General features: G+C 38.2%; 1 pseudogene; it reads right to left on the bottom strand.

Annotated features, from left to right (window-relative positions):
* Positions 1 to 389: 389 nt before the first annotated feature.
* LOC145500090 (uncharacterized) lies at positions 390 to 4,905 on the bottom strand (annotated as a pseudogene).
* Positions 4,906 to 9,488: the final 4,583 nt, after the last annotated feature.

Raw genomic sequence — 9,488 nt, 5'->3', positions numbered from 1 at the left:
TTCATTCAGAATTGAAACTGTTTTCAGTGTTGCTGTTTCAAGATAAATTACTTCATGTGTCCCTGTATAAAGGCAGATATTGGTTTATTCAGGTTGATATTGTTAAAGTAGAAACAGTATTAAAAATTGTAACATTTTTTTTCATGATCAGTTGCCTATGGATGGCTCTCTTCACAGTCACTTTAAGTATTTTACCATTGTAGTAATTATTTCACATTTTAATGTAAGTAGATATTAATATTGCACGGGAAGACATGATTGTGTCAAAAGTCAACATCAGCTGGTTCTACATAGTTTTGTTACATTTCTACTGATGTGATGAGTATTGAATGGCCATAAATATAAACATTTATATTGATATCATTATGGTACAAATGTAGTTGTAACGGTCAGTTAGGATTTAATGTTGTTCTTAGGTCAATGAAATACTGTAGACCATCTTTAAAAGGGTAATGATTACCATTCGCAGGGCAGTGGAAAATGACATTAAAACTAGGATAAGCAGCATTAAAGTTTTCAAAATGCAAGTTCTGGAGCTGTTGGTTCCCATAAAGGAGATCAGTGCCAAACACTTCTGGGAGACTAAGGTGACCATCTTCCCTTTCATAAGCAAGTACAGTTTCTTCACTAGTGGGAAGCATGTCTATAGATGGAAGAATAAATGTCTTTTTATTTTCCTCCATTCTCTTGTCTGGAACTCCCTTCCCAGTAAGAGTAAAGGCAAGCACAAAAAGAAACATGATCCAGTTAATACTGGTAATGAAGTACAATTTTTGAAACTTTAATTAGTCAGTAATATGACCCAAATGCTTCCTTTCCTGATGCTAAAGTGGAAATTTGTTCATATACAATTTTGTGTATATGAGGGGTATGGGATGGGGGAGGGGAATACTTAAATTGGTAGACTACCAAAACTGGGATGTATTGACTTTCTACTCCCTTGGTTTGAACACCAAACCATCACAACAAACACTTACCAGGGATAGGATGGTTGTTCCAACTGGAAATCACTTGTTTGATTCCATTGCCTGCTGTCCTGGAGATAAACCATGACACACAGAACTTGTTCATGTCATCATCCATATTTATGAGGTCTTTATTCACCATGACATTGAGAGCTCGTTTTATAGGGCAGTTGACACGCCTTTTTAAAACTCTACCCAATTTCTCTCCGCAGGATGATTCTTGAATAAAAATGAAAAAACATTATGCGGTTAACAGAAGACATCACTTACCGGTACACTACTGCACAAACTACATGAAGTTTGAGAAAAAAATTGTTTGTCAAGAAAGTAAAAATTGAGTCTGTCAAGTGACAGACAGTTACATATGTTGACTAAGGATACACCTGCTTGGATGTAGTTTGAATGAAAGGCACTCTTCTTCTATTGGTCCTATGAGGCGTCAATTTTTCTTTTACAAATAAGGAGAGATAGAACTCTGTCCAAAAACAAAAATTGCAAATTGATTTCAAGTTTCAATTTTCCATTTTTAGACTTCCATCGAAAACAGAAAAACTAAGCTATGCCACAGACTGCAACATTGTCGTAGAAACAAAATTGCCGGTTAGTTCCATTTTTCTCTTCATTGTTGACAGGACTAAAATGAAAATACAAGTTTTGTTTCAATGTTCTACCGAAAGGAAAATAGTCAAACATTTTCAATTTGGCACTGTCTTATTTTTTATGATAAAAAGTCATGAAAATCACAAATTGACATCAATTTTCAATTTTTGATTTTAAACAAAAATTGAATGGACGAATGACCCACGGACCACGGGGTACGGGCTCTCGGGGTCTGTAGAAAACACGGGGTGTGGAAAACACCGAGTTGGTGTAAAACACACGGAGTCTCAGTGGAAAAGGTGGGGTCTAAGTAGAAAACAAGGGGTACATTTTTTTTCGCCAAAATATGAATTTTCCTGCCTAAAATGAGAAGTCCAAATTTTGTTAGTTTAAATTGCAGTGAAAATCAATTCAGCATCTCGAGGTGAAACGCGTTTCTCGATCAAAAAACCAAATTAAACGTTTCTTGAGAAAGAAAACCATTCAAGAGCCAACGTGTCGTGCATTGGTTTTCTTTTGGGGCGTTTATTTCGTTTTTTAGCAGCAACTTGCGTGTGGATAACATAGGATCTAATAATAAAAGCACAAAGCAACATAACGCACCTCTGCACGGTATTCTGTAAAGAAAATATAAACTAAGGAAATTTAATTACATGCAATTATACTTTTTTTTTGAAAAAAAAGTATATATATATATATAAAAAAGTATTTGTTCGAGCAGTGAGCGCTATAAATTTTTATGCCATGACAAATGTGAATATCAAGTTTCCACAGTTGCCGTATTTGCTCGATTAAGCGCCGGTTATACCTTGTAATTACAACCTCAAGAAATGGCTACAAAAATTACCGTAGAATATAAGGAATAAACATCGAGCTAAACTAAAATGTAGAAATAAAATATGTCTAGACAAGCCAGGCCAAATTTGAAACAAAAGCTAGGAGAGTTTAAAGGGTTATTAATCGAGAAAATACAATAACCTTCTCTTAAATGCCAGTTCCAAAATAAATTCTGGTGTTCAAAATAAATTCTGGTGATGAAACAGAAGTCTGCGCAGTATTGTAGTTGCTTGGGTTAGTTTCAGTGCGAATAATCTCCACTCTTACGTATATGGATTTCGTTTTTGGTGTCTCCATACACATGAGTTTACAAAAAATGTCGCTCTAGTGAAGTTACAAGATTATTCTCCTTGCGTCAACTACCGACTGGGACGTCATTAGCGATATGCCACTGTCGTTTAATAAATGATCGGACTCCAGGTTTATAATTACTTTTGTATTATTTCATGTAGCTGTTGTGTTCATTAGTCGCGCGGTGAACGTAGGTCTGCAGTCGGAAGTGGTTATTAGCAATTGTATGGAAAGACTTTTTCATTGTTTAAGATACTACGCAAAACAATCTTTTCATTATTTCATTATTCACAATACGATACGATACGACACGGCATGACACGACACGACACGACACGACAGGACATGACACTACAGGACACGACACGACACGACACGACACGACACGACACGACACGACACGACACGACACGACATGATACAATACAATACGATACGACACGACACGACACGACACGAAACGATACAATACAATACGATACGATACGATACGATAGCATGCATACCATACCATATCATACAATACAAGACAATACAATACAATACAGTACAAGACAAGACAAGACAAGACAAGACAAGACAAAACAAGACAAGACAATACAATACAATACAATACAATACAAAATTATTGTGTTATACCCTTTGCTGTTCAGGTGTGACATCACATTAAGACCTTTTTCAAACGTAATCATAAAAATTACAATTTCCTCGATTGTGATTGGTTTAAAAAACTCCTATTTTCCACTAATTCACTTGCCAAGTTGTTATCGGACAGTTTGTTATTGGACAGTTTGTTATTGGACAGTTTGTTATTGGACAGTTTGTTATCGGACAGTTCAATAAGCCAATCAAATTCAAAGTTATAGTTTAAATCAACCAATCACATTCAAAATTGTACTTACGTGCGTGCGTGCGCGAGCGCGCTCGCTTTTGTGTTTTTTGGCGCGGTGACCTTAGAATGTTTCATCTCCTTTGTAGGTTTTTTAATGCCAATTTTCCCTTTCTTTCATAACTTGGCTATTCTTCTTTTCTCGGAAATTGTAATTTTTATGATTAATTGGTAATAAGACCTTGTGTCGTCCAATTCGGTCTGTAATCCGATTTTGTTATCACTCTTATGATAACCGACCGAATTGGATTCAACCCAGTCCTACTACCATTACTTATTAAAAATACACGCACAGTTACTGCTAAATAAAATAGATGTCTCAAAAGGAAACCAGTGCAGGACACGTTGGCTTTTGGATGGTTTTCTGTCTCACCAAATGTTAACTTTCCCCCTTCTTTTTTTTTTTTTTTTAATCGAGAAAAGCGTTTCTCGCCAAGATGCTGAATTGATTTTCATTGCAATTTAAACTAACAAAATTACGTCTTCTCATTTGAGGGAGGAAAGTTCATATTTTGGCGAAAACAAATGGTACCCCGTGTTTTCCACAAGACTTCGTGTTTTCCATTCCCCGTGTTTTATACAGACTCCGGGACTCCGTACCCCGGCCCCGCTTTTTTCATTTTTTTTTTTTTTTTTTTTTTTTTTTTTTTTTTTATGTAGCCCCCCTTTTTACCAGTTTGATTTAGCAGCGTTGCAGAATTAGCACCCTTTTACTGGATTAAATTTCATCGACTTACGTTATTTTCTAAATTTATGAGAAAATGATAAAATCCAAAATTTCGGATCTAATAAATACGATCCAAGCTAGTGGACTTCAAGACACTTTGGAATGTTCTATTACGTCATAGCTAAAAAAACTCGCGTAATAACCTTGATATGTCTTATTGAAACGAAACCCATGGCTGGGTTTCATCCTCATCTCGCCCCACACCACCCCCACGCTACCCCTTCCTTCTCCTCGGTGGGGTACGAGTTTGCTTGTTACTCTCGAGGATTAAACCTACTGACATACTTTTTGCGTAACTTTTCTCAGATTTCTGCACGACAATCTCATAAGCACCATATCAAATGAAACATTTTTCAACCTTAAATATCTTCAATATTTGTAAGTATGCATATTAAAAACATTAAAATTACCTCCCCCATTATGGACACTGTAGCCAGGGGTTTCAGTTGCCCATTAGAGACACATTGCGTCTTGGACAGTGAAATAATTTTATGATCTTGATGAATAGCTTACTGCGCCTTTCAATAACATGCGAAGATTAACCGACAAATGCGTTTTTCACTACCGTCAATCAAATGTTCGGCGGCCTCTCCCATCTTCCGGCTACTGCCGAGCGCGCGCTAATCAAATCATTGAGCACAGTTCAGACAGTACAATGAAACAGTGCTCGGCAGTAGTCGGAAGCTGGGAGGAGCCACCGAACACTTGATTGACGGTAGCGGAAAACGCATTTGTCCGTTTGGCATTGAATTTTAGAGTCCGCATGTTATTGAAAGGCGCAGTAATACAACTTTCTCCAGCCTCATGCAAGTAATATTCAAGCTTATGCCTTCAAAACAAAACAAGACTTCAAAATCTATAGTGAAGTCATTCAGTCATTCTGTACTGTCATAGCCCCTTAAAATTCCACAAGACCTTTATGTTTCAAGAGCTTTTATTTACAATTACTCTACCATCACAGTTGATATCGTAACATGCTTTCTGTGTGGTAGTGATTACTTCTTTGGTATCGCAGGCAGTTTTGTAAATCCGACATACTGAATGCTGCAATATAGCTGTGGAACCGATTTGAAATTGATAACGAAATGTTTGGGTTTCAATTTTATTAGATTACTCAGTGAGAATCGTCTCCAGGAAATCCCTGATCAAGCATTCAAGACCCTGACAAATCTGAACATACTGTACGTCAAAATTGAATCATGCTCAACTGAATTAACAAAACATACATTATAAACTGTAGAGACTTAGTTTGCATAATGTAGGAAATCGCTTGATTTTCAGTGTCTTCTGGAACAAAGAGAACAAGAAAAGTTATGAGATCATCTTCTGAAATCTCCAGAAGAATAAAATTTCGCATGATCTTTGGATTACCATCAACATTCTTTCACCGGCTGTTTTCGAGTGATTTTCGATGACTTTTCTTCTTCTTTTTTTTTTTTCTTCTTTTTTGTCATATGTAGTACGATGAAGTTAGTTTAAATAATAACCTTACTTACAATACTAACATTACCTACAGCAGCAACATTGTTTACAATATTAACATCGCACGAGAGAAGCAAGTCAGGAAAGAGAGCGATGGCCTCAACGTTTTAGGGGGTTGGGTAGTAAATATGAAATAGTGCGACTTATGTCAGTATTGCCAACCTAGTTAGAGTTACGGATGTAGATTAAAGGATCCATTTCTAAAAATTGTCTCGCTAAAAGATTAAAAGAAGGTTACTTCTTGAAGGATAAACTTCTAAGTATCCGACTTCAGCACGGCGTTATCCATGGGATAGTTTCCTAGTAACAATCGATCGTTTTCTACACTGTAAGTTGCTGACCGAGTGCTAACCCCCTCGGCTTTTGGACCAAGGTTGGGCCAAAAATACAATAGCAAAATCGATAATCCGTGAACTTGACAATATGGACCAAGAAGATAAGGTTAGTAACATATCACTCTGGCGCAGGAGGCCATTTTAAGTCGCGGAGTGCCGTCTGCCAAAATCATAAACTAGTAAACAAACTTAGTGAGTTATGGCAACTGAGAATGATATGATATAGCTTATCGTCTCTCTCGGTTATGGACGTTTTTGTCTTTATTTAATTTTTTTTTTTCCTGTCACTTTAAATCAGGTTAGTCTGATTTGTTTATAATTTCATAATTCTAAAATGTCTTTTTTATGTATTTTCTAGATTGCTTTCAGATAACCCTATCGAGACTATTGGATCACAGGCCTTTGCCATCAATCCAAATGGAAAAATGTAAGAAAGCCTACTAATTGTTATTATAGTTTAAAATTAAAGTTTTCGTTGTCCTCATTGACCAAAACTGATCACGTGGTACGGTCTTGTGAGAGCAGATTCGATCAGGCGATGGAAAAGGCCATAGGCATACTATTAAACGATTGTGGTCGCTCAGGAAAGTGGCTCAGGAAACACAGATTTGTCCTACAACGTTTTGCGTCAAGATAAAACACAAGTAACCCTCTAAAATTCCAAAGGAAAATTCATTATATGACGACGGAATGCCTTGTTAGATTTCATGCGAAAACCCAGTGATGTCGCAGGTGGAATTCACGAGTCAGGGTTATGAATTTTCCTTGAATCGCATACCTTTCTTTTAAACCCTCATCCTACAACATATTTTACATACATATCATACCAACTGGGGTTTAGTCGGACCCCGTAACAAAATGTGCTAAAAACAACACCGGAATATCACCTTTAAGAAATTTTTCTGTTTCATTTTTTTTTATTGTTAATTTAACAAATAACATACCACGTTGGTGTATTAATAACCCAATTATTAACTTTTTCCCACACAACATACACCTCAATAATTTCCTTTAAATCCCACTCAATAATAATTTTTAGAAAACTAATGGAAATTATACTTCCATTTGGTTATACAAATATTAACATAGCTCCTTGAAATTTAAGGAACGTGTTTACTTGTCAATTGGACAAACATGCTTAGGCAATTCAATTGTCCAGTAGTTCAAGTAGTACACTTGAATTTTCCTTGTGCTTCGCTGGGGTCATTTTGCACCCCAATAGGCAAATGAGCGTCAAGTTAACGTAGTCCTCTGCAATCTAGAAGTAATATTTGCATTTAACACAGTAAATGGTTTGAACCCAGGAGTATCAGTAGTTCGTATAGTGTGATCGTCCAGGTGAGTGTAGTTCTGAAAAGAACTGTTGTTGGTGACTGACGTTTCGACAACCTGAGCGGAAGTCATCTTCAGAGTCAAGTGAATAGTGTTTGTCAGTCGATGATCTTATAAGTCTGGTCCGTTGAACGTGATTGGTCAGTATAGCCATGATGGTATTGGCTGGAAGACTCGTGTAAAGTTTGTCATCAGTCATTGGTGGGTTTCGATCCGTCTATTGTTAGTCAAGTAGGTCGGTTTTGGTCCGTGTATTGTTAAGTCGGTCTGTTAGAAGTCCGTTTGTCGGTTTCGTTTCTGTCGTGGATAAGTCGTTTGTAAGGCGCCGGTAGTTGTTGACATCTGTTAAGAGGTGTTTGTTCTAGGTTAGTGTACCAGCTTTCCAGAGTCAGTCGTTGAAAATAGTTTGTACTGTAGGTTAAGCACTGAGCAGAGTCCCAGTCAATGTTGTGGTTTGTCAGTTGATGATGTACAGCAATGTGATTGTTGGCATCACCATTTCTCGTGGCTCGTTTGTGTTCAGTCAGTCTCGTGTTAAGGTTTCTGCCAGTCTCACCAATGTAGGAAGCCTGGCAGTCGGAGCATTTGATCTTGTAAACTGCTCCCTGTCTGTCGTTAGGTTCGTCTCTGTCTTTCACGTTGGTCAGTAAGTGTAGTAACGTAGTTGTAGGTTTGTGGGCTACACGAATGTTGTAGGGCTGTAGGATCCGCGAGATGGTCTCAGAAGTGCCCTTAATGTAAGGTATAGTCACTGTAGTAACAGGCGTATGGTTCCTGTTCGTAGCGTCAGCTTCAGTAGGTCGGTAAATGTTTCGTCTAATAAAGTCAGCGTTGTAGTTGTTTTTGTGAAAAACACGTTCAAGGTATCTGTTTTCGTCACGTAAGCTGTCCGGTGTGTCACAAACTAGTTGAGCTCGTCTCGTCAAAGTCTTTATAGTCGTGGCTTTGTGTGAAGTCGGGTTGTAGGATGATTCGTCAAGTAATCTGTCGGTATGCCTCGGTTTTCTGTACACTGTCGTTCGTAGTTCGTTGTTGTCGCGGCTTACCAAACAGTCTAGAAAAGGAAGTTTTCCATTTTCTTCGATCTCTTTAGTAAACTGGATGTCGGCGTTCTGTTCGTTTAGGTGGTCGTGAAAATCGTCAATTTCGTCTTTGTGAACGGCGGTAAAGGTGTCGTCAACGTAGCGTAACCAAAGCGGTATCGTTTGTCGGCAAGTTGCAAGGGCGCGTTCCTCCACGTGTTGCATCACAATTTCTGCGACAACAACAGAAACAGGCGACCCCATTGCTGTTCCATGCAACTGTTTGTAGTGTTTATCGTTGTACTGAAAGTAAGTCGATGTAAGGCAAAGGTTCAGTAAGTCCATGATGTCTTCTGTAGGTAACGGTAGTTCAACAGTAGATTGTTGTATAGCGGTCTCGGTACACTGTAATGCCAATTGAGGTGGAATACTGGTGAACAGTGATTTCACAGTGAAAACACTGTTCACCAGTATTCCACCTTACTGACCAACGTGAAAGACAGAGACGAACCTAACGACAGACAGGGAGCAGTTTACAAGATCAAATGCTCCGACTGCCAGGCTTCCTACATTGGTGAGACTGGCAGAAACCTTAACACGAGACTGACTGAACACAAACGAGCCACGAGAAATGGTGATGCCAACAATCACATTGCTGTACATCATCAACTGACAAACCACAACATTGACTGGGACTCTGCTCAGTGCTTAACCTACAGTACAAACTATTTTCAACGACTGACTCTGGAAAGCTGGTACACTAACCTAGAACAAACACCTCTTAACAGATGTCAACAACTACCGGCGCCTTACAAACGACTTATCCACGACAGAAACGAAACCGACAAACGGACTTCTAACAGACCGACTTAACAATACACGGACCAAAACCGACCTACTTGACTAACAATAGACGGATCGAAACCCACCAATGACTGATGACAAACTTTACACGAATCTTCCAGCCAATACCATCATGGCTATACTGACCAATCACGTTCAACGGAC

Source organism: Orbicella franksi, chromosome 10, assembly GCF_964199315.1.
Source record: "Orbicella franksi chromosome 10, jaOrbFran1.1, whole genome shotgun sequence".
Taxonomy (NCBI): domain Eukaryota; kingdom Metazoa; phylum Cnidaria; class Anthozoa; order Scleractinia; family Merulinidae; genus Orbicella; species Orbicella franksi.
Note: the sequence above shows the minus strand (reverse complement) of the source record. Positions and strands in the feature narration are given on the sequence as shown.